We start from the raw sequence: 25,456 nt of genomic DNA, 5'->3' as shown, positions 1-25,456 counted from the left end.
TCAGGACCTGAGCCAAAGGCAGATGTTTAACCCACTGAGCCACCAAGATGTCACCATTTTTTATGTTTTTAAAACTAGCTTGTTAACACTAATTTCTTTTTTTTTCCTTCTATAAATTCGGGAAGATTACAGGTTGGATTCAAAAGGCCTTCCCGAAACGTAGCTTCCTTGCCTGCTCTGGATTTGTTAACTCGTGTTTCTGAGCCTTGGCTTCTTCATCCGAAGAAGGGGCCACGACAACATCCAACTCCCACTGGTCCCAAGAGTTCACGCATCAGCCCAGGCGCCCCATCAGAGCCACACTTCCCCGTGGGACATGTCAGGACCTCTGAATACATTTCAGGTAACCTATTGTTTCCCTAACACAAACTACAAAGGGTCTAACCCACAGAATGTCCTCGACTGGTGGGGGAACGGAAGGACAAAGTAGTAGGGGTAGCGGTTCTGAAGCAAAGGTGTGTTTGCCTATCCTGACGCTATTTCCCAGCCGTCTACCTCTGAGTGGGAGACTCTGACACGGGAGAAATCCGTTTTCTCAGAACAAAAGCCTGGGTGCTATTATACACTAAGCATGAACCTCGCCAGAATCAGGGCTCTTGCCACCTAGAGGAATCGACCAGACCACCACTTAGACATTACCTGACACCTTGGCTCAAAATAGCTACCCTTTCCTTGCTCGCTGCCTCCCTGCTTTCGGCCCAGTCAGGCTGCTGGCAGCTGTGGTCAGGGCTAAAGTGGCAAGCTGGCAGGGCAGACAGCGTGAGCTCCTCCTGGCATCTTTGTCCCCAGCCTACGTTGTGTGGGCGGGGGGTGGGGTGGGGGGCAGGCAGGGCCACAGCTGGCCAAAAAGCAGTGCTGTGTGGCTTAGAAGAAGACACCCTCTCTGGGGAGGTTGATTGGAAGAGGTGGTTCCCCCCGAGACTGGCCCAGCCCTGCGGGGACAAGACTTGGCAATCAGAAGGACTGGGTTTGGCCCTCGCTCTGCCCCACACCGGCTGCTTTTGATCAGTAAATAGACAGAGTATTCCTGGAGCGAGCCTCCCCTCAGGTCTCAGACCTTCTTCTTGCCAAGGACTTAGGTCTGAGAACATAGAAGTCAGCAGCCCCACCCAGGTAGGAGGGCAGACGGCCCCTCTCTCTAGCACTGCACTTACTGACTGCCGTCCATTTAACTGACAAATACTTAAAGTCCATTCGGCAGGCCAGCTACAGACACGAGGTGCATTCCATAGGTTTTCATTGGTTTCTGATAAAATCGCAGCAAGGGGCGCCTGGGTGGCTCAGTGGGTTAGAGCCTCTGCTTTCGGCTCAGGTCATAATCCCAGGGTCCTGGGATCAAGTCCCTCGTGGGGCTCTCTGCTCAGCAGGGAGCCTGCTTCTCCGCCTCTCTCTGCCTGCCTCTCTGCCTACTTGTGACATCCGTCTGTCAAATAAATAAATAAATAATCTAAAAAAAATAAAATAAAAATTGCAGCAAGGTAGCAATTCTTATTCCCATTGTACAGGAAAGGCAACTGGGGCTTAGAGAGACAAAGTTATTTGCTGAACATTACCCGGCTCATGAATGCCGGGGTAGGAGGCAGATACTCTTGTGTCTGAAACCAAGTGTCAGTAGGCCCATCCGAGGCCATAGGTCAGTTAAACCTGGATGCATGTTAGAATCTCTCCTGGAGCTTTAAAATCACACCAGTCCCTGGGGCCTCCCCACAGAGATTCAGATGGAATTGGTCTTGGGTGGGGTCAAGCATCTGGCTTCTTGTTGTTGCTGTTTAAATCTTCCCTGGTTGTTCTAACCTGGACCCAGGGTGAGGAAGTACAGACGTAGGTGAATTATTCCTCTGGGTCAGACTCAATCCATTTCCACCCAAATATCTAAAAAGACGGATGGTCAACCAGAGTGGGATCCGGGATGGTAGCAAACAATATTCCCGTTTCCCAAAGGTAACTCTACCTCCTGCCCCTCCTTCAGAGGCTGAACTTTTCTAGTGTGCCCCTTCTTAATATTAGATAATGCTTGTTATCTTGTTGCATTTTAGTGCGGACCAGCTGTAACTAACTAATATCAAGAATGGGGTATTGGACGTATATGCATTTCAATAGAATCAGAAGCACTTTTCATTCACTCCTCACTCCAAGGGTGACTTTGGATTCTGTGCTATCAATCCTTCTAGATCTCTGTGCATTTGTCTCTATATGTACGTGTAAAAATGTATATATGTAGATGATTGAAATTTATACATAGTTCAGACATGTCAAGCCTGTAATATTCTATATCTGAGCACACATTTCTCTGGGTCTCCATTTCTGTGCAGTTAAGAGGAGGGAGACACACTTGGTCATTTCTAGTATCAAATGATCTCAAATTAAATGAAATTCATTTGGATAAATACTAAATCTATTCAAAAGCTTTAAAAAGGGGGGGGATGGATTATTGGGAAGGGAGCCAGGAGGATGGGAAAACCCAGGAATAGGGAAAGTCATGGTAGAGGAAGTAGGCTAAATAATTAGTAGGAGTAGTAGGAGTATCAGACCTATGCTGAGGGCTTACTACATTCTTGGTCCCATTCTAAATATTTTACAATTATTAACTCAACAAACGTATGAGGTAAGAGTGTCTACCTCTGCTATTTTACGAGTGAGGCATAGGCAGGCTGCTACATAACGTGCCCAGGATTACCCAGACAACCTGGCTCCTCAGTACATGCCCTTAACTTTGTCCACAGTTTTCCTCCAGGCTGGGTCTGACCGTGGCATCCCCACCCCACCCAGAATCGTGTTGTGGCGGTGGGTGGGGACCCTCCAACCCTGCTTCAGCCTCCTCTATGTGCAGCTGCTTAGCTCCCTCCTTGGCTCTACCTAGCCCAGTGTGTCAGGGACACATTGGCAGTGGAGGGTTAGGGAGAGAGCTGCACCTGGCTGGTCACAAGGTCTGTGGTCTCTCTGCCAGCTACCAAGGAGCTGTAAATCCCAGTCAAGTTATGTTCCTCTCTGGGCTTAAGTTCCCTTCTTCTAAAGTGAAGACTTTAGACCAAATCATCTATAAAGCCTCTGAGAAGTCCTACAATGAAGAAACCAGGTCCACTGGGGTTTCCTAAATGAACAGGCCAACTGGTAGAACTATGGTTCATTCCTAAGTGAACAGGCCGATTATGGTAGACTATGGTAGATTGCAACAAGCTCCCAATTCTTCACCCATCTTTATATCCACACTCTTTCCTGTGACTTTGCAGTTCTGGCACCTAGAGGTGGCCTATACTTCCTTGCCTTCTTAACACTGACCTTGGCCATGTGACTTGGTCTGGCCGGTGCGATGTTAGTGACCACGATGCAAGAAAAGTTCCCAAATACACTTACAGAGGTAAGCTTGCCCTCTTCTCTTTCTATCTCCAAGAGAAGACCATGCTCTGAGTCACCTTCTGATCCCAGAAGAATCGAAGGCTTGTGGAGCAGAGGTGCCCTAGTTATCCCACGGGCCTGCGTGAAAATAACGAACAAATGGTAAGCATTATTGTTCATGGTTGAGTTTTGGGTGGTCGGTTACCCAGCATTTAGTGTGGCTGTAACTGACTACTATAACTCCAAATCCCTTTTTAGTTAACATTCATGAAATCTCCAGTTGAATTAATGTTCCAAGAAATTATATATTTTAAGAAGTGCTTCTCTAACAGCTTGAGGTAAGCCAGTTTCCCCAACTTCATATGCCTTCCTTAACCTCCCTGCACCGAAGACCCACTCTTTTTTGGTTGTCCATATAAAGGCATTACCTCTCCCTGCACAGACTCTATGCTCCTTGAAGGCAGGGACTTTTCACCATTCTCTCTCTGTCCTCTGTGCCAAATGCAGAGCCCAGCACACTATGGATGTACAGTCAGTGTTGGCTAAACGAGCACAGGAACACAGAGACCTTCTCACAGTTATAACTGCTCAGGCCTCTGTTTTTTCCCCAAGGAATGTGGACAAGATGACCTCTCAGTATCCTTCCATCTTTAACACCTTGGAATGAATAAACCATCTGTGGGGACTGGGAGCCAGAGCCATACTCTGTACTCACTTTCCCATGCCCACTCTGGATTTCTCATCTCATTTCATCTATCAATTCAGCCATCATGTACAGCGCTCTTATTAAACACTGGCTGTTGTGGACATGACAAGGACAAGCACGAAACACTGTCTACACTGGGGGACCTCAGAGCTACTCCAGTCTGACTGACACTGAGATGTGGGGGTCAAAGTCCCCAGACAGAGACACGCAGGGAAGGGTCAGTCACCCAAGCTTTCTGAGCAGGAAGTGGCATGGCCAACCTCAAATCCTGGGTCTCTGGCACTGTTCACTGCTTTCTCTCCTTGAGTCCGGATCACAAACCATCCCGCCTTCAATGCAAATCCAAGAAAGTCAGTCCCTTAAGGCATTGAGCTTCTAACTAATTCAGCATCCCCCTCTCTCCCTCCCTCCCTCCCTCCCAGGCAACTCTGAAGGTTCCTCAAGCAAATTTGGGGGGATTTCCTAGAGGGGGCCAGGCTCTTGTCACTTGAGCGATAGCCTTTCCTGCCCCCTAGTGGCTACAGGGCAACCTGACAGCCTGAAGGAGAGAGGTAACTCCCATGGGCCTATAAAGTGAGCCGGTTACGCTAAACACAGTCCTCCGGGAAAGCAATTTGGCAATAAGTATCAAAAGCCATAAACACAGTCCTACCCTTTAACCCAGTAATTCCACTTCTGGGACTCTATTCCAAGGTGATAATCCAAAAATAGGGGGAGAGTCTGTTAGCACAGTGATGTTCGTTGCCTCATTGTTTATAATACCCAAAATTAGTAAATATCTTAAATGACCCAAAATAGCAGAAAGGTGAAGCAAATTATGACAAAATGGTAAGTATGGTGAGGTTACTTTAAATGATGGGAAGCAGTATGGTTAAAAAAAAAAAGAAGGAAAAAGCAGGAATATGGATTTTGAAATGGGAGGGACCAATCTGGTCTCTATCAGCTGGTTACTGCTGACAAACTGCTTAAGCTCCCTGAGCCTCAGTTTCTCCATCTGTAACATAGAACTGATGCAACCACTTGGCCAGTTGGAAAGATTAGATGAGGGACTCTACGTAGAGCCACAGGCAACATGCCTGGCCCCCAGCGGGATGTGCAGTGAATGGTGTTGTTATTGTTCTTATCATTTCTAAGGTTTGAAATCATGTCACAACCAGGAAAGTGCATCTGAAATCATGGTAAGCAAAAGAAGAAGAGAAAGAAAGAAAGAAGAGAAAAAAGAAAGGAAGGAAGGAAGAGAAAGAAAAGATCAAGAGCAGAATACAAAATTCTATGTTCCCTATCATTGCAGTTATGAAAGGTGGGGAGAGAAGAAGAAAAAAACAGGGAGAACGTTTTGGGAAGATACACATCGAATGTTGACAGTGGGCTTCTCTCCATCCAAAAGTGGTACCTGAGCTGACTCTTGAAACAGGTGCACTTTTCCCCAACCTTCCAAGAGCAGTGACATCTTATTTGGGGGAGTTTCATTTCATAACGCTTGCCCTGCTCCACTCCAAGTAATACGTTTGGAAGTGATGGAGTGGGAGAGCTAAGGGGAAGGGAGGCAGGCAGTGGAGAAAAAGGGCCCTGGCTTCTGCGAGGTGCACCCAAGCTAATTCTGCATAACCCTCCATCCTTCCTAGAGAAGGAAGGGCCCAGCCTAAAAGAGGTGTATTGGCGCCGTGAGTGGTTAAGGCCAATTTCTTTTCTCTCACCGTATTAGCTACTTAGAATTTTCCAGAGAGATTCACAAGTGTCAACTGAAGTTTTAAATAGTTAGCAAGGTTTTACTCCCTTGGCTGTCCTAGCAATACGGAAAGGGCCCTCCAAGCCTCTCTGTTTCGGCCCTAAATAGACTAGAGGCAACTGGAGTGCACAACATCTCCAGCCAGGAATATCCTAGGGTTGTGAAGTCAGGACACTCTCCCCGGCTCTTGCTCTTGAGGGCGACAAGCGAAACTATAAACCCACCCAACTGCCCTCTCCAGACCAAGAGGTTACGGTCACAGTGCTCTTATGAATTGCTCTCATTTTCTTTTATTCCCAAGGGACCTGTAGGTTTCCAGGTCACAAGGGTAGGACATAGATGATTTGGGGAGCTCAGACAAGCCAGACATCATGAAACTGTGGGTCTCATTCCTTGGAGAGCTCCTCATTACCTCCTGAATACCTCAGAGAAGTAGGTGTCTATTCTAGTTACTATTGCTGCTTAACCAAGCTTAGCAATGTTTTAAAAACCCGGTGGTTTTAGTATACTCATGGCTTCTCCCAATCCCAAATCCAATTTGAATTCAATTTGAATCCCAAATTTAAAATGAGTAGAACCTGCTGCTCCATGCCATCTAGAGCCCCAGCTGGATGGGTCTATGCTAGAGCTGATGTGCAGGCCGGGGCTGCAGCCATCTGGATGCTCACTTGTTCACGTGTCTGATACTTGACCTTGATACCGGAAGTAGGCTGGGACCTCAGCAGCGGCTCTCAGCAGAAACAACCCCACTCCCCACGCTGTATCTCTGTGTGGCTGCTTGTGCTTTCTCACACCATGGAGGCCGGGTTCCGAAAGTGAACCTTCCCAAAGAAGCGAGCCTTGAAAGTCACATGCCATAACATCTGCTGTGGTCACAACCCTCCCAGATTCAAGAGGAGAGAACACAGCCTCAGCCTCTTGATGGGAGAAGCATCAGGTCTCATTACAAGACAAGCATGTGGAATGGGGGATGCAACCATTTTTGGAAAATGCAGTTTATCATACTCTCTCTTTCCACTGGAATCAATGAGAAGATGTATCCTTTCCAGCCTTACGTTTTATGCTGGGTCACAAGACAAGAGCGATCTTGAGGCCACTGCTACCACAGAGAGTGAATCACTCTCACTTTCTACCTTGTTCTCTCAGGTCCCATCCCCAGAAGATACAGGAACTTGTTCCCAGGGAACCAAGTCAGAAGCCTGAGTATCACGGGCACCCCCGAAACTGGCCTCAAGAATCATCCATACATCAAGTTAAGACATTCTTTCCCACCAGATGCTCTCTTTGCCACAGCCGGTTACAAGGTCTTAGAAGGACAAAGTGACCTTTTTTATCAATAGCCAAGAGATGAATATTCAGTTCCAAAATGTCTATTCAGGCAAGCTTTTCCTGTAGAGATAAAACAAAACACTCTAGTACCCTCACCTGCCAGCCCCCTGAGGTACACCAGATATACGAGTTTTCTGAAGCCTAAGCCTGCACGGTAGGAGTTAACTGAGAAGAGAAATTCTCTGAGGGTGTACTGACATGAACCCTAACGATGCTTTTGGTATGTATTACTCTGGAATCCCAAATTGGGAAGGAGTTATTTGACGCATACAAGCAGGCCCCATTTGAAGAAATGTTTACAATAAGCTAAGGCTTAACAATAAATTTTTTCAAATGCAAGAGTACTTCCTCATTTTCTATCAGATGATGCTTTTATTAAAGGAATTTCCTTGATGGATTTAAGTGTTGGCTTAAAGATTGGCAGCAACTAAGAGGCAGAAAAATAGAAAAGGAAGGATGGGCCCAACGCCAGGCACAAATCAAGATGAACTTCTAAAGCCGTAACATTCAGCACAATGGAAGCCGGATTCGCTTTTCACACACACGCACATACACTTCAAATAACAAACAGGAATCCCTTCACTGCATCAAGTCAAGTATTACTATGACGTGGACTGGAGGCTAAATTCCAGGCTTGAGGAGTAACGTGAACAAATGCACAGAGACAACAAAATAAGGATGGCATGTTTATGGGAGGTGGAGGAGACAGACATGCCTGGAGACGAGGGTGTGTGTCAGGCAGCAGAAGAAAATAAAATTGGCCTGGCAGGGTGGGGCCATTTTAGCAGGCTTTGAAAGCTAAGCTGAGGCTTTTGAACTTGAACTTGGGGGCAACAAAGAGCTTCCAATGGTTCTTCCTCCAAGCATGGCATGATCAGAGAGGATTTTTAGGAAGATTAAGCTGGTAGAGGGTCTGAGAATGGAATAGGGACAGGACAGTGTGTGTGTGGCGGGGGGGGGGGTGTCACATCCATGAAGCTGTGAGGGAAGGAGGGGCTGAACCAGAGGGAGGCAGAAGGACCTGATGGTGTATAAGAAGGACATCTCTAAAGGAAGACAACACACATCCATCTAGGCTCTGATTCTACCCCAATCAGCCCATCTTTGGAACAGTGGCATTTCCAGTTGATTTCTTCAGAACCAGAACCATCTTTTCTTGGATCTGAAGTCCTTCCGCTTTCCACAGCCTACAAATCCACATTATCAGACTAGGAAGTGGAGTGAGTTCAATCCAAGGTTATTCGATATGTAATCAAAGCTTAACGAGGACAAGTCATTTTTAAAAAAACAAACCTGTGGGACACCTGGGTGGCTCAGTGGATTAAGGTCTCTGCCTTCGGCTCAGGTCATGATCCCAGGGTCCTGGGATCGAGCCCCGCATCGGGCTCTCTGCTCGGTGGAAAGCCTGCTTCCCCCTCTCTCTATGCCTGCCTCTCTGCCTACTTGTGATCTCAGTCTGTCAAATAAATAAATAAAATCTTTAAAAAAAAATAAAAACAAACCTATGGGAACTTAAGCCTCTATGAATGGGGTCGTCTTTCAAACTTGGACCCTAAGGAGACCATGTACCAATGACACACCAAATAATCATATCCCCATGTTTTGTTGGATACTGTCTTCAGAGCCTGAAATATACCTCTTTTAAACTGAACATATCTTGTTTTGATAATAAAATTAATTTTTTTTAAGAAATAGCCATAGGTCAAGTCTAGCAGAGAATGAGATGATCACTCAAGCTAGGTAATGGCTCTTTGTTTTTTTTTTTAAACAAATGAAACAGGTGAGACTTCAAAGAAATGTAACAAGATCAAGTGTATGTTTTCTTATTATTTTTATAATCTCTGTATATCTATAGTGATGTCCCACTCTTCATTCATATTATTTATCTGTGTCCTTGCTCACTTTCTCTTAACCAGTATCACCAGCTTGTCTTACTCTGAAGTATTTTCAAAGATCTAACTTGGAGGTGCAGAGAACCAAAAAAAAGAGATGAAATGCAATTGATCTCTTTGTGCAATTTGTGAACTGACTGAATAGGAAATCTCCAGGGAGAAGGTACACAAAAAGATTTTGAGTAAGGATAGTAGCTCAATTTGGCTAACATCAAGTAGCCGTACCTGCAAAGGGACGTCACTATTTTGTTCAACAGCACTGGGATGCAGGTAAAAATTAACAAGAGGGTCCCTGCCCTCAAGGAAGCCGTGAGCTTCTACTGAACAGCCTCCTGAGTTGGCTACTTTTATAGAGATACATTTGCTGAAGTGCCTGGCTCATATATTTTTTTAATTTTCTCCCCTTCTCACAGAGACATTAAATGCTCACTAAGTAGCCATGTGCTCCCCTACTTTTTCCAGATTCCCTTGAGGTTAGTTTAGAGCTCCGTAACTGGTTCTGAGCACCCGGATATGGAAGAAGGCAACATTGGCTTTTCCAAACCTAGAGATGGAAGCCCCTTGGGTGGCCCTCCAGCTTTCTCTCTCCAGGTTGCAGTGATAATAGAAGACATGCCAGGTTTCGGCGTAGCCACAAGACAAGAGCATCCTGGACCCTGAATCACCATCTGGAAGAGGGGAACCCTGAAGATTCACTCTAGTCAGTCGGGATGTTGGAGGGGAGGAGGGATAAATCTTAGTAGGTTCAAGCCACTGAGCTTTGGACTTGTTAACAACATTGAGCTCTGTTGCTTGAAATTCTGAAATAGCCACACAGAGGATAATCGATCGAAGAGGCAACATGGCATAGCAGAAAGATCAGGGGCTTTCGAGTGGCCCCTTCCTGCGTGAAGCCAGTGACAGGCTGAGAGGCAGCTCCTCGAAGTCATTTACAGCCTCCAAATCTCAGAAGAAACCAATCCTCCCGAGAGAACAGACTTACCGCTCCCGGAGACAGGCAAAGAGAAACAATGGCTTCCTTCCGACTGCAGCAGGACCACAAATGACTTGAGCTTTTGTACAGTAGACGGGGGTTTATCTCTCCGCCCTGTCTGTCCTATCCCATCCAGAAGGGACTTCCAAGAATGTAAGTTAAACTCTATTTTCCTTTGAAAAACGGATATACGCAACTAAGATGTCCTTCTGCAGGCGAATGGATAAATAAACTGTGTACATCAGACAACACAGTAGATTATTCAGCACACACGCACACGCACACACACCCGAGCTGACAAGCCATGCAGACATGGAGAGATCTTAAATGTACATCCCCAAGTGAGAGAAGCCAATCTGAGAAGGCTACATACACATTGTGCGACTCAAACTATATGACATTCTGGAAAAGGCAAAACTATGGAGATATTAAAAAGATCACTGGTTGCCTGGCTTGGGATGAGGAGAGAGGAGAGATGGATAGGCGGAACACTGAGGATGTTTAGGGCAGTGAAAACGCTCTGTACCGGGTGTAATGATGGATACGTGTCATTATACGTTGTCCAAACCCCTAGAATGTACCACACAATACAGGGACTGAACCCTAAGGTAAAATATGCACTTTGGGTGATCATGATGTGTCAATGTAGGTTCCATTCTGGATAGTGGTGTTGATAATGGGGGAGATTGTGTGTAGGCTGGGGGAGGGATATACGGGAAACCACTGCACCTTCTTCTTAATTTTGTTGTAAACCCAAACTTCTCTTAAAATAACTTTGAAAAAATATTTTAAAAAGATAAAATAGATGAATGTTACCATCTTGGTTTATATACATACATATATTCATGTTTTTCTTAGTCAAACCAAAGAATCAGAGAGAAAGTCTCCTGAAACTCCTTCTCAGAGGCTTCTGGGTGGTTCAGTCACGTAAGCATGTGACTTCAGCTCAAGTCCTGATCTCGAGGTCCTGGGCTTGAGCCCCGTGTCAGGCTCTGCGCTCAGTGGGGAGTCTGCTTGAGATTTTCTTTCTTTTCCTCTCCCTCTGTCCCTCCCCCTGCTCATGTCCCGCCCCCCCCCCCGCCTTTCTTTCTCTCAAATAAATAAATATTTTTAAAAAGAAAGTGAGAGACAAACAAACTCCTTCTCATTGATCATACTTTACTTACCCAGAGTAACCACACTGAACCATATTTTGGGACCCTTCCAGATTGTTCTTTGCGCATATATATATATATATATATATATATTAACACATATACATATAAATTAACAAAGCATTAATAAAATGCTTTGGTATATTTTTGGTATTAAAATAAAGATGGGCCATATAGCAAGTATTATTCTGTCTTGTTTTGGTTTTGGTTTAATTGTTGGCTTTCCCATTTCTTTTTTTTTTTTTTTTAAGATTTTATTTATTTATTTGACAGAGAGAAATCACAAGTAGCAGAGAGGCAGGCAGAGAGAGAGAGAGAGGGAAGCAGGCTCCCAGCTGAGCAGAGAGCCCGATGCGGGACTCGATCCCAGGACCCTGAGATCATGACCTGAGCCGAAGGCAGCGGCTTAACCCACTGAGCCACCCAGGCGCCCCAGCTTTCCCATTTCTGACCTTTAGTATTTTCATCATGTTGGACAAACCTAATGCCTTTTCACTGTTGCTGTGTAGCTTTTTGAGTATGAAGTCACCATAACTTTCATCATCACTTCCCTATCAATTAATACAAGGGGTATTTTGCAGCTATCATGAACATGCCTGAAATGTCCCTTTGTGCACAGAGGCGGAGGTTTGTCCAGGAACGATACCTGGGAAGTACCTTGCCTGTGCCCCAAAATCCTCATGATTCCCTCTCCTGAAGGGACATGCTCACTGCCCCTCTGCCTCCCTCTAGCACTTACCCAAACCCCCCCCTAGACACACACACACCAGTGACATCACCTCCCTGACATCAAGATAGACAACAAAATGGCACGATTCCCTTCACCTTCACCTTCACCCTAGCCTACCTCTGGGTCGGTTACCCATTTCTCTGGGTCTTTCTGACCAGCCTCTACAGGCTGATATGCACACAAAAGAAGGCTGGGGGGTGTGGGTTGGTCATGCAAAATGAGGGCTTTCAGAAGCGTTCTTGGCCCTTACACTTAGAACCTTTGGAGACCTCCAGAGTCTCCATAGCCATATTCCTCTCTGCTTTGTCAAGGGGAAGAAGGCTGACTGACCACACCAGGCCAGGCCACAGGAGCATGTGAGCTCCTAGGGAAGGAGAGGGGGAGGGACAGGAGCTCCTTTGCCAGAGGGTCACATCATTGTCGGATTCCATCCCTGGAATCTGCCCCTGCCATCCTGTCCTCCTAGCTGAACTTCCTGAACAGCGTCTGTCATCGCTGGGAGGATCACGGCTGGCTGTCTCCATGAATTCACAAATCACCTTCCTGTCATCACCTGGCATGGTTAGGGGGTTGTAGGGAGGGAAAGGAATCAATAACCCCATTTTCTGTCACCCAGCCCCTCCTCGCCCCCCTCACCACCCAGGGCCAGGAGCCTTTACAGGCTAAGTTCACAAAAAAATGTCATTTGTCCAACCTACCAGAAGACCTTAGCATTGATATGCCCTCTAGTGGATTTTTTAAACAACCAAAGCACACATGAGCACGGTCCCAACGACACCAAACAATCATCTGTTACGTCTGGCTGTGTCCACAAGGCCCCCAAGCCTGAGCACTGACATCCAGGGAAGCCAGTCGCCCCATCAAGCAGCCTTCCATGACTTGATCAGTGGTCTGGGTGTCTGGGGACAGCGAATGCCATTAACTTGCCAAGGAACTGATGACATTGGCCCAAGCTGCAAGTGGAGACCCTCCCCACCCCATGCCCCAAGTCTTCTCTGCCTGGACAGCCTGTAACACTCAAGATTCAGCCCCACTATCTTGTTCCATCACTGTCTCTCCTGGCCAACCCCAGCGCCTTTCTTAGCAGAAATGATCCTTCTTGGTACTCAGTCCCCTTGCTGTCTACTCCATATCACCCGGTATTGGCTCCGAGAGGAGTTTCTATGCTTACAGGTGAGCTCCCTCTTACTGCCTATCTTGGGGTTTCTTACCCTGAGCATTTTGGTCCAGATAATTCTGTATTGGAGGGGGACTGTCCTGTGGACTGTAGGATGTTTAGCAGAATCCTTGGCCTTTACTCACTAAATACATGCTAGTAACACTTCTCCATTTGTGACAACAAAAACATGTCCAGACATTGCCACATGTCTCCTGGAAATGGGGGAGAAGGCACCGAAATCATTGCTGGATGAGATCTGTTGCTTGATCTGTACAGCAGTTTGTGGATCTGGGGTGGGACCCGAGGGCACAGGAAGCCCTTCTGCCCACCTCTGAGATCAGGGAGCAGCTGTTTACTTCTTGAGGACAAGAAGGCCATTGAGCCTTCAAAATGTCCTACGAAGGCGAGTCCTCCCCAGGCAGGATCAATGCTAGAGGCTACTGCCTTCCGTTCACTGGGAGACACAAAGACAGGCATGTAGGGTGTGAGGCTGAGGGTGGAGAGGGGAGCAGGAAATGGGGTACCGGGAAAAGAGGGGAGGAAATGAAGGGCGGCTGCTGTACTGGGGTCCAAGCACTATATCGGGCACTTGACCTATCTTAGATTCCATTTCATCCTTCGAGGGTCCCAGTAATTAATTAATTAACTAATTAATTAATAAAAATAAAGGGTCAGCTTGGGACCCTTGCTCTCTACCAGGCATATCCCTGGGCTCTTTTTTTTTTTTTTTTTTAGGATTTTATTTATTTATTTGACAGACAGATTTATTTGACAGACAGAGATCACAAGTAGGCAGAGAGGCAGGCAGAGAGAGAGGAGGAAGCAGGCTCCCTGCTGAGCAGAGAGCCCGATGTGGGACTCGATCTCAGGATCCTGGGATCATGACCTGAGCCGAAGGCAGAGGCTTTAACCCACTGAGCCACCCAGGCTCCCCATCCCTGGGCTCTTGACACAGATTACCCCTGAAGGAGAAATGCATCCCTTCACTTTACAGATGAAGAATGGAAGGCTTGGCAAAGGGCTGCCATTTGACTGAGGAGCCAGGGCCAAGGCCCCACATGTCCTACAGCTCCCCACATTGTGTCCCTAGAATACTAAATGCGCTGAGGATGGGTGTTCCTACAGGTGTAAAATCAGGTAAGTCCTTGGCCTGACTCTAGTATTTGCTTCAGGGCTGACCCAAGAGCGGTCTGAAAGTGGGTGGCCTTGATTAATGATTTCTTATTACCCAGGTACTTGGTAAATGCTTTGTGGCTGTTTCTTCCACATACAGATCCCATCAGCCCTAGAGGGCAGGGACTCCTTCATTTCTCTGGCATGTCCCCAGAAGACCCAGCTACTGGCTCCTCCATGGAGCCTGACAGACTAGCCTGAAGGCCAAGGAGAAAGCGGGAGGCCCAGCCCCACTGCCCTACTCCTGACAGGATGCTGTGTCCTCCGTCAAGTCCAGCAGGTGACAGGGGGGTGGGGCAGGGCTGTGTGTCAAACAGTGAGACAGGCACCACAGGGCCTGGGTGTGGTCCTCAGTCGACTGAGTGAACTTGGCCAAGTCATTTCCCTCTCTGGATCTCAGCTACCCCATCTGCCCAACAAAAAGCTGGGTCCTGTCCTCTGACCTCCAAAGACATGCAAGTCAAATTGTTACTCAGGACTGCTCTCTGCCACTGGCCATTAGAACACGAACTAGACCCCAGAGAGCTCCTGAGAGACCCTGACCAGCCGGGCTCCAGTGTTGCCACTCCCCGCATCGGCTCTCCTCCAGGCCAGCTTTGGATGTTAAGCTTCTTTCCTCCTGAAACTTGACCAAAAACAGGTGGAAATGGGAAACAGCTCTGACCAGACCCAAGGGAAGGTTCTCCATCTCTCCAGCATACTGACCACACCATTTGAGAAACCATCAGAGCTTGTCACTGATCGCCCAGCTTGACTCCAGTCAAAATAGACCAGCTTCCAAAGAAGAGGATGGAGACTAGATTGTGTGGTTTCTCACCTTCCAACCTCCAACTTGGCTTCACATCCTACTGCCTCAATTTGCCCTAGGAAGACAAGCATCAAGAGGTTGGGAGGTGGGAGCAGGAAAGGCCCCAGGAGAGCAGAGAGGTGAGGCAGCAGGAGACCCAAGGGCATGTGTGAGCAGGTTCTAGGGTTGGGGACACAGATGTGGCTCAGTCTTCTCTCCTATGTACACTCTGACAACCAGGCCACAGGACTGGGTAAGCAGGGCCTAGCCCAGGCCCAGTGGAAATGTAGCAAGGGAAACTAGGTACATATTGTAACTCTGCAGAGGTACCAGTATGGAGTTCTGTCTCCTGCAGGTACAGACGAAGCCCAGAGCACTGTATCTCCTGCATTTCTCCTCCACCATCACCCACTCAGGCAGGGTCCCACTTTGGGCACCTGATGCCATGTCTGATGCTCCATCAGGCTTGGAGCTACGGGCTTAGGAGCTTAGACACAAGGGTTGGAATCACCTTGGCATGAAGGCAGGCCCCTGCCCCTAACAGATCCAGGTGGATACAGACACACCTGCCAGGATTTGGGGCACATTATTTAACCTCCTTCAGCCTGCTCTCTAAGAATCCTGTCTCTCGTGTAAGCTGCTTGAACATATGATGAGCTCATATACATAAAACACAGGGTAGCCAGCACAGGGCTAAGACATGATGTCTTCCCTGCCAGCCAGACACCCTTTCTCTGGGCTGCACGCAAGCCCCTTAAAGGCAAGAGAGGCAGTGGGGAGGGGCTGAGGGGCCAGGGAACCCCAACATCACAGTCTAATATCCTAGAGGGAGAAAAATGATCACTGTAGGAAATGAGGTGGGACTATCCAGAGTAGGCAAAACTCACAGCTCTTCTGAGGCTGCACTGGTAAAATCACAAATCTCCCCTTGAGAGAGGATATGAAAACAAGGAACCCCAGATAAGAAACCCCAGCCCATGGCAAGACTTGTCAATGACAAGGCCTGATCATCTTGGGCCCATCCCACCCCCTGACCATTGGTTTCCTTCTTTGCCTATGTCCTGGCAAGACACAGGTTTGTCTGAAGAAGCCCTCTGCTCTGGGAAACATGGAAGTCATTCCCACGTTCCCAGTGTCCTAACCCTACCGAGGCCAGCCTCCCCACACACCCACCTTCCACATACAGAGGCCTAATTTGGGGTCAGGAGACAGATACTTGCTGACAAAGGAATCAGGCTGTGGCTAAGAAAGAATTTAAGCCAACTCTCTCACACACACATGCGCATGCACGCAAAGCATTTGTACCCCCGGACTTTCTGCTCCCGGCTCTGAAAGGCCCTGGCCATCTGGACAGTGGGGAGAAAGTGGCCAGGAAAGGTTATTCCTGGCTGGGAGATTCTGAGAACCATGCTGGAAGGTGATCCTGGGGCTCAGCCTTGGGTAGCAGGAGGGTAGTCATCTCAAGGCAAGGCAACAGGGCGGGGAGACTGACCAATGCCATTTGGACAGCACAACCCAGCACCTACCAGGCACATGGGCTGTGGGGGTGGCCACGTGAGCAAGACATGACCCTCCCCTCCAGGCACCTCCAGCCCAGTGAGAAGCACCTAGAGTTCAACTTTAGTGTTGTCTGGGAAAAAACAAAAAACAAAACAAAACAAAACAAAACAAAAAAAAAGAAATGCGGGGGGTAGAAAAGAGGAGCAATGACCTTTAAGGACGGGGAGACCCAACAACAGTTCCTCCCAGCCCTGATCTCTGTAGAACGAGGTTTAGCTCCCCATAATCAGGGTATGCACAAGGCTGTATCTCATATTCATTTGTTTTACTTTATTTTGCTTTTTTCAATTAATAATTCAAGCACCCAGTGTCTCAACAACAGAGGCCCAGTATCTCTTTCTCCAGACCCCAATTTGTCTGAGGGCCCATAGTGCTTAGACGGCCCCTAGCTTGCAAGCAGCAGAACCCCAGAATTTGGCCACTTTACTGTCACTGTTAGTGCCCTCTGCCCCACGGTGTGATTATTGAGGATGGGTCAATGGTGGTGAGGTGTCCTGGCTGGTCCGGGTCCACACCATGGTGATCCATTGAGTGACCTCCAGGACAATTCTTTGCAGTTCACGCCCCCTTCCCAGCCTGCATTACCTAGAGCGAATGGGAAAAGGTAGGTCAGAGGAGCCTCCTGCGGAGCTAGCCACAAGCTGTGCTGGACCAGCCCTTCGCAAGAATCCCGAAATGGTGGTGACCTGGGGCCTCAGGACAGACTCTCTGTTTCCTTAAAACAATTTTATTTTTAGAGAGTTTGGCTCCTTGTTAGCCACTGGAACTTGGTTGGGCCACTTTCCTTTGAACTTAGGGGAGGCAGGAATGACACAATTGTCCTTTTCCATCTCAGAAGACCATGGACTCCTTAAGAAATTGATCCCTCTGCTCCTAGCAATCAGATCTGCATACAAAGAAATCCCAGGTCCTATTAACCCCTTGTCCCCAGAATAAGGGGCACTAATTGCTAGTATTTGTGTAGATGGAGAGGAGGGGACTTTCAAGTGCCTGACTCCTAAATAGTGATGGGCTGAGCCAAGGTGATTTGCAGAACCTAGGAAGAGATTTAGGACAGACCTGCATGATTTTTAAACATCCCCACCTCTACTTTAACAGAATTACACAACAGAGTTATGCAATAACTCAATTTTCAATGCCCCCTAATTCTGTAGACTACCCCATGCCCCACCTCCTGGCTAACTCCTCCAATCTTGCCATCACCCCAACCTAGTATCTCCAGACCTGCCCTCTTAAAACCAAATCAAACATCCCCTCCACCACTGTCCCAGAAGGAGGAGCCCTGACCCACGACAAACTCCTTCCAGAACTTTCCAGAACTTTATTTTGCTAGGGTCACCATTACAAAGTACCAGAGTCAGGGAGGGCTCTAGAGGCTACAGTCCAAGGTCAAGATGTCAACAGGGCTGGTTTCCCCTGAGTCCTCTCTCTCTGGCTTGTAGATGGCCATTGTCTATCTGTGTCTTCTCATTTCTGTGTCTTGTTCTCTTATACAAAGACCAATCCCCTTGGATTAGGAGCCCCACCCCCCACCCCGTATGACCTCATTTTACCTCAATTACCCCTTAGGGGCCCTATCTCCAAAAACAGTCATGTTCTAAGGTACCAGGGGTTAGGGCTTCCACATTCTGTTCCTAACAGTTTCCTATCCATTCTTCACTGGGATGAAAAGCCAGGATGGCAGGAGTTTGTACCTGGTACATGATAAGAGCTCCATAACTACGATTGGAATGAAAGAATGGATGTAGCTCTTGGGGCACCTATAATTTTGAACCCCAGTGTGATGTGGTCCCTTCTGGGCATAACTCACCTCCACCATCTGGACGATGCTTTCATCTGCCAGGCCCTTGTCTGCCTCATCTCAGTAGCTCTCACAGGCCCTAGCAGGGGCTCAGTCGGCTGATCCAGGAGCAGCTGAGAACATGAGCTCCATGGGCTCCTTCCTGGTCCCCAGCGATCGGCCCCTAAGCAGCCTCCATCCCTCCCAACCTCAGCTCCCTGTCTGTGAAACTGGCCAGGCTAGCCTCATAGGCCAGGAGAGGCCTGGCAAGGATCGCTGTGTGAATGCCTTTTGTAAACTCTCGTGCTTCCCCAAAGGTTAGCTGTTATTCTCGGGCACTGCATGGCAGTTACTGAGGCTGCACAATAAATCACTCCCCAAACTTAGTATCTCCCAACAATAATGACATTTATTTTGCTCCCAGACCTGCAATGGGTCAGGACACGGCAGGGAGAGCTGCTCTTTGCTCTACTCAGCGTCCACTGGGGCAGCTCCAAGGCCTGAGCCCAGCAGCATAGGAAGGCCACTCACTCACAGCTCTGCCAGTGGATGCTGTCAGCTACAGCACCCCCACATGGCCTCTCCATGGGGCCTGGGCTTGGCCACACTGCGGTTACTAGATTCCCCGCCGGAGCCTCCCAAGCCAGAGCCAGGGGAAGCCATACTCTCTTTTATGATTTAACCCACAGCATCACTTCCTCCGGATTCTATTCATTGAGCACTCACAAAGGCTCAAGGGTAGGGGAACTAGACTCTGCCTTTTGATGGGAAGTGGCAAGGTTCTGGGAGCCTGTGTGGGCCTGAAAATACTGTTGTGGCTGGTTTGGGAGAATATCATCTGCCACCAGTACTGGCTATATTGTTTTAATGAGCAAACCCTTCCTTACTGCCTTTCAGCATGGCTCAGGGCTCCCATTACAAGACTCCGTTGGCACAACCTCGCGCTGTAAAGTCTCCCTAACTTCCTTCCACAGTTATAAGCTCCCGTCCCCATCTCAATCTGTCATAGCCTTACCCTTTGCAAGAGAAGCCTGGGGATAATAGATGGATAGTTAAACCAATTCCTGACACTGGCTTAGCTGGGGAACTCCTCTTAGTTTGCAGAAGGCCACCCTCCTAGAGCTAATATACCCCAAGGGGCCAGCACTGGCAAGCTTTTCACATGTTCAGCCTCACATCCCGGGTGGCCACCTGGCCGGCAGAGGTGACATCCTCGGTCCGCACCCATCCACTCGCTCCTCCTGTGTCCTGGCTCCAGCCGTTGTCCTCTACTGAACATTTGGTGATGGGTGAACCCTCAGGGCTGAGAAGGGGGTGCTCTGGTCTGCATTAGTTGTTTACAGACCCAGCATCATAAGCCCAAATTTCTTCACCCTACCATAGTTCCAGAGACTGGTGTGGGGGACCTGGGCAATCCTGAGGAGTCCTCAGAGGCCACTTCATGTTGAAATGCTCCATAAGTAACCTGATTCGCAGCAAGAACCACCCAAAAAACATTAACCCTGTTGCCCCAAACCATGTAATTTTCCACACATCCCTTCTGATTCATGTGCATTTGTTCTCTGAGTCATTAGTTCTGTGTTGCCCTTAATTATATCCTGCAACGATGATGAAATCATTGTCATTATGGTCCTGCTGGTCAGACGGCTCCAGCTTGTGGCACAGAGCGGCAGGGACAGCCGCTGGGAGGCGCCACCCTGCTCTCACGCTTTCGCACGCGCGCACACACACACTCCCTCTGGTGGCTTCTCATTGCCTCAGGATGAAACCCAAACTCCTTACCCTGACTTACAAAGGGCACTGAGGGTCTGCTCTACCTGGTGGTCAGGCTTCATCCCTGGCCACTGTCTCTTTCATGTCCAGACAGGCTGAGCTTCCTTGGGTTCCCTAAAGGGTCCATGCTCTCTCTTACACAACCCTCTTTCACACTGTTCCCACTACCCATAACATTCTTCCTCCTTCTTCTCAACCTTCAGCTCTCCATATAGATGACTTATTCATCACGGCATGCCCAGGCCCAGCATCGTGCTTGGCACACAGAGCCCAGCATGAATGAAGGGGACCGGAGAAGGATGCCACTCCTGAGCAGGGTCAGTGACTTCCCTCTTCAGCCCCGAGCCCCAGGACAAGGCAATGTCTCTCAGGCTGACAGGGACAGAGGGATGAACAGGAGCCATCGAGGGGAAAGAAGGAAGTGGAGAGAGAAAGCAGAGAAGAAAAAGGATGTGTGCAGGGCACATTTCTTCTCAGACTGAGATGCATATGGCCCCGCGGTCCATGCCAGGATGCCAAGAGCAATTAAAACCACAGAATAAATGGGACCCCTCTTAGAGAGTCAATTTTACTGGATGGTATGTCATTCAAAAATTACTCTTCTATTAAAATATATTTATTATAGAGTCATATAAAAACCCACATTAATTTTTAAAGAAATAAATGAAACATCAAAGACACTTCATGTGTTTGTGGTAGGATCTTTCTACTACTCCCCCCCACCTCCCTCATGGGAGAGTCCACATTTCAAGCTCTTGCCTTCTGGTTCTTTGGTTAAAAAGTCTGAGAAGGGCTTCCACACAGTATAGTGACTGGATTCAACATGAGACAAAGAGAGAGAAAGAGAGAGCCAGGCAAAGCTATATTGTCTTTCATGACCCGGCCTTGCAACATTGTTTCCTCTGTATTTTATTGATGAGGAATGTCCAGGGCCTTTCAAGATCCCCTGAAAGGCATATATTTGCAAAAGATAGAATCAGGAAAGATCATTCCACTTTCAGATCTTACACCTTGTTCCTTGGTAACTCAAGGGCCTCACTGAACTCATCTAAAGACTGGATATAATGACAATTTGTGTGTGTGAAGAGCTCGTGCCATGCTTCAGTGATGCCAAGATGCCAGCAGCTAACATGTATGGATCCCAGATGCCAGGCACACAAAATGGATTATCTCATCTAACACTCAACAGCAGTCTCATGATTCCCACCATCTTACAGATGAGGTTTAGAGCTATTAACTAACTCACTCAAGATCACACAGTGACTAAGGGGTGACACAGGGACTCAGTCCCAGAAGACATCCCCAGGACCTGTACTCTTGTTGTCCCCCAAACTCTACTTGATGAATGGCTCCTCTATACCTAGCCATTTGGGGAGAAACCTGTAAAAACTGCCAGCAAATCTCACCTTGCCCGTGAGCTCTGAAAGAGGGAGAGTAAGAGAGTTTCATGGTCTTTGTTTCAGTGTGTAAACATGCACACTTCCCTTTTCCTTGGGGTTGTTATAGATCACAGGCACATTTGGGGATTATACGTCACAGGTGACAAAGGAAACACAGAAACTCAATTCTTCTTCCAGATGGTGACGTGTTTTCTAGAGTAAGATCATGTGGTACTGCAGGCTGTGCCAGGAACAGAAACTATGCCCTTTCTTCTCTTCCAGAGACAGATAATTCACACTCTTCTCATCATTACCAGCATCTTCCTTCTCTGCCTGGCTGACCAGAGTAGGTTACATCTGGAAAACTAAAGTTCTAGACCAAGTCTTTCCACTTGAAGACTTTTGAAGGAGATAATTCTTTGATGTGGGAGGGCATCCTATGCCTCTGTAGGATGTTAGTAGCATCTTTGGCTTCTGTATATTAAGATGTCAGTGGCACCCTTACCCTCTACCCTCTGCAAGTCCTGACAGTTAAGAATATCTCCAGCAATTGCCCAATGTTCCCTGGAGTACAAGATCCTTGGATAAGAACCACTCGTCTAAACAAATGGGCCATTTGCATCAAGGAGCTTTCAAGGAAAGTCAAGTCCAAGAATATTTATTGTTGGTGGCAGTGACAATTTCTTACCCCTGGATAGGATTTTAGCTTTTTCCCCTCTCGTCGACATGTTTCCTTCATGGCATGTATCACAGTTTCTAACTGTAGCAGAAGCTCTCAGTACCCCATCAATATCCTTAAGGCTTGGAACATAATTCTGACTGTGTATATGGCATGGAATTGAATTAATTTGCCCCTGTACCAACCCCAAAGGCTCTCAGGAGCTGAGTTATTTATACGCCAACTACTGAATAAACAGCCCAGCTTCCTGAAGAGCAAGATGGCGGAAGAGTTGGAGACCTAAATTTCCTCTGGTCCCAGGAACTCAGCTAGCTAGCTCTCAAACCATTCTGAACACCTGCAAACGCAACAGGAGATTAAAGAGAAGAATAGGAGCAATTCTATGAACAGAAAAGTGACCGCTTTCTGGAACGTAGAATGTGCAGAGACGTGAATCTGAGGCGATATATGGGAAGATAGACGACAGAGGGAGGGAGCTTCTGTCAGCCACTTACCGGCAAGCAGTGGAGCAGTGGAGCACAAAATCGAAACTTTTAGAAGTCTGCTCCATGGAGGGATGTCGCTCCAGAGGTTAAGCAGGGGCCGGAATCCTTGCTGGGTCAGTGTGGTCTCAGGACCCACAGGGTCACAGAAAGACCAAGGATGCCGGAATATGGCAGAGCTCCCAAGTATCAGAGCACAGAAACTGGCTTCAGAGATGGAGCCAAGGAGGGGGCTCTCAGCTCAGGATTACCTTAAACCATGATCTAAGCCAAAGTCGGCCCACTACTCTTCAGGCAGGACCCCTAAGTATTAGATCTGGGGAGAGCTCCCCTCTTCATCCCCTGAGAGGAGTGGCACAGGAGTGTGCAGCAGAAATATGATGGGTTTGGAGACTCCAAAAAAGATGGTGTGCCATAGATAGAAACTCTGCGTCACAGCCCTGGTGAGCTCAGAGCGCGGCCTGTGACCAGGGAGACAGGAGGGATTGACTGCTTTTCTCTGAGGGCACACTGAGGAGTGGGGCCCCGAGCTCTCAGCTCATCTGGAGCAAAGATTGGGAGGCCACCATTTTCATTCCCGTCCTCCAGAGCTGTACGGAAAGCATTCAGGGAACAAAAGCTCCTGAGAGTGAACCCAAGCAGATTACTTAGCCCGGCCCCTGGCAAGGGCGGTGCAATTCTGCCTCTGGCAAAAACATTTGAGAATCACTGCAACAGGCCACTCCCCTAGAAAGTCAGCAAGAACAAGTTTACCGATCAGTGAGAATTGCAGAACTCCAGAGTGAGGGGAATACAGCACATAGAATTCATGGCTTTTTTCCCCCATGATTCTTCAGTATTTCAAAGTTAAACTTTTAAAATTTTCATTATTTTTTCTTTTTCTATTTTTTTAACTTTTCCTCTTACCTATTTTAACTATTTTATCTTATCAATACCTTTTTAAAAAAATCTTTTTTTAATCTTCATTTTTATAGTCATATTCTATCCCTTCGTTGTATTTAACCTTATGTTTTGTATACATATAAGTTTTCTTTCTTTAAAATCTTGGGATACAGTTTCTTCTAACAGACTCTAAATCTAGTATATCTAAATATACTCTAAATCTAGTATATCTCCAGCCTGATCACATTCTCTCTTTTCTTTTTCCTTTTTCAACTAACTTTATCTTATCAATTCTTTTTTAAAAATCTTTTTAAATTTTCATCTTTATAGTCATATTCCATCCATTCAGTGTGTTTACCCTTATTTCTGTATATATATTTTTCTTTCTTTAAAATTTTGGGAGGCAGTTTCACCTAACAGACCAAATACACCCAAAATTGAGTGTTGGCTCTGTTCTATTCACCAGCCTACTCGTATTTTTTCCCCTTCTTCTCCCCCGAGTTCTGGGTCTCTTCTGATTTGGTTAGTGTATATTTTTCTGGGGTTGCTGTTATCCTTTTAGCATTTTCTTCTCTCATTCATCTATTTTTCTATGGACAAAATGACAAGGCAGAAAAAACTCACCTCAAAAAAAAAAAAAAAAGAAGAAGAAGAAGAACAAGAGGCAGTACTGGCATCTAGGGACCTAATCAATACAGACATTAGTAAGATGTCAGAACTAGAGTTCAGAATTACAATATAAAGATGCCAGTTGGGCTTGAAAAAAGCATAGAAGATACCAGAGAACCCCTTTACGGAGAAATAAAATCCCTTTCTGGAGAAATAAAGGAACCAAAATCTAACCAAGTTGAAGTAAAAAAAAAAAAAAGCTATTAATGAGGTGCAATAAAAAATAGAGGACTTACTGCTGGGATAAATGAGGCAGAAGAGAGAATTAGTGATATAGAAGACCAAATGATGGAGAATTTAAAAAAAACTGGGAAAAAGAGAGATAAACAACTACTGGATTACAAGGGGAGAATTCGAGAGATAAGTGATACCATAAGACAAAACAACATTAGAATAATTGGGAGCCCAGAAAAAGAAGACAGAGGGGGGGCAGAAGGTATCTTGGAGCAAATTATAGAAAAGAACTTCCCTAACTTGGGGAAGGAAACAGGCATCAAAGTCGAGGAGGCACAGAGAACTTCCCTCAAAATCAATAAAAGTAGGTCAACACCCCGTCATCTAATGTAAAACTTACAAGTCTCAGAGACAAAGAGAAAATCCTGAAAGCAGCTCAGGACAAGAGGTCTGTAATCTGCAACAGTAGAAATATTAGTTTGGCAGCAGACTAACATAGACCTTGCAGGCTAGAAAGGACTGACATGATATATTCAGAGTACTAAACAAGAAAAATATGCAGCCAAGAATACTAGAACTAGGCTGTCAATGAAAATAGAAGGAGAAATAAAAACTTCCAGGACAAACAAAAACTAAAAGAATTTTCAAATACCAAATCAGCCCTATAGGAAATATTGAAAGGGGTCTCTAAGCAAAGAGAGAGCCTAAAAGTAACAGAGCAGAAAGGAACAGAGACAATATACCATAACAGTCACCTTACAGGTGATACAATGGCACTAAATTCATATGGTTCAATAGTAACCCTGAATGTTAATGGGCTCAATGCCCCAATAAAAAGTTACAGGGTATCGAATGGATTAAAAAAAAAAAAAAAAAAAAAACAAGACTCACTGATATGCTGTCTGGAAGAAATTCATTTTAGCCCCAAAGACAGCCCCGGATTTTAAATGAGGCAGTAGAAAATAATTTATCATGCTAATGGACATCAAGAGAAAGCTGGAGTGGCAATCCCTATAACAGATAAATTAGGTTTTAAGCCATAGACTCTAATAGGAAATGAGGAAGGACACTATATCATGCTTAAGGGTTCTGCCCAACAAGAAGATCTAA

At 46.8% G+C, this 25,456-nt stretch overlaps 1 long non-coding RNA gene across 1 annotated transcript in view; it reads right to left on the bottom strand.

The window, feature by feature from the left end:
- LOC116578080 overlaps positions 1–25,456 on the bottom strand; it is a 55,257-nt gene that overhangs the window by 13,431 nt on the left and 16,370 nt on the right. Inside the window, exon 2 of the long non-coding RNA XR_004280728.1 lies at positions 3,355–3,474. This is a non-coding gene — a long non-coding RNA (uncharacterized LOC116578080). The remainder of the gene's footprint in view (positions 1–3,354; positions 3,475–25,456) is intronic.

This window comes from Mustela erminea, chromosome 18 (genome assembly GCF_009829155.1).
Source record: "Mustela erminea isolate mMusErm1 chromosome 18, mMusErm1.Pri, whole genome shotgun sequence".
Taxonomy (NCBI): Eukaryota; Metazoa; Chordata; class Mammalia; order Carnivora; family Mustelidae; genus Mustela; species Mustela erminea.
The sequence above is the reverse complement of the archived record's forward strand: the minus strand, read 5'-3'. Positions and strand labels throughout refer to the sequence as shown.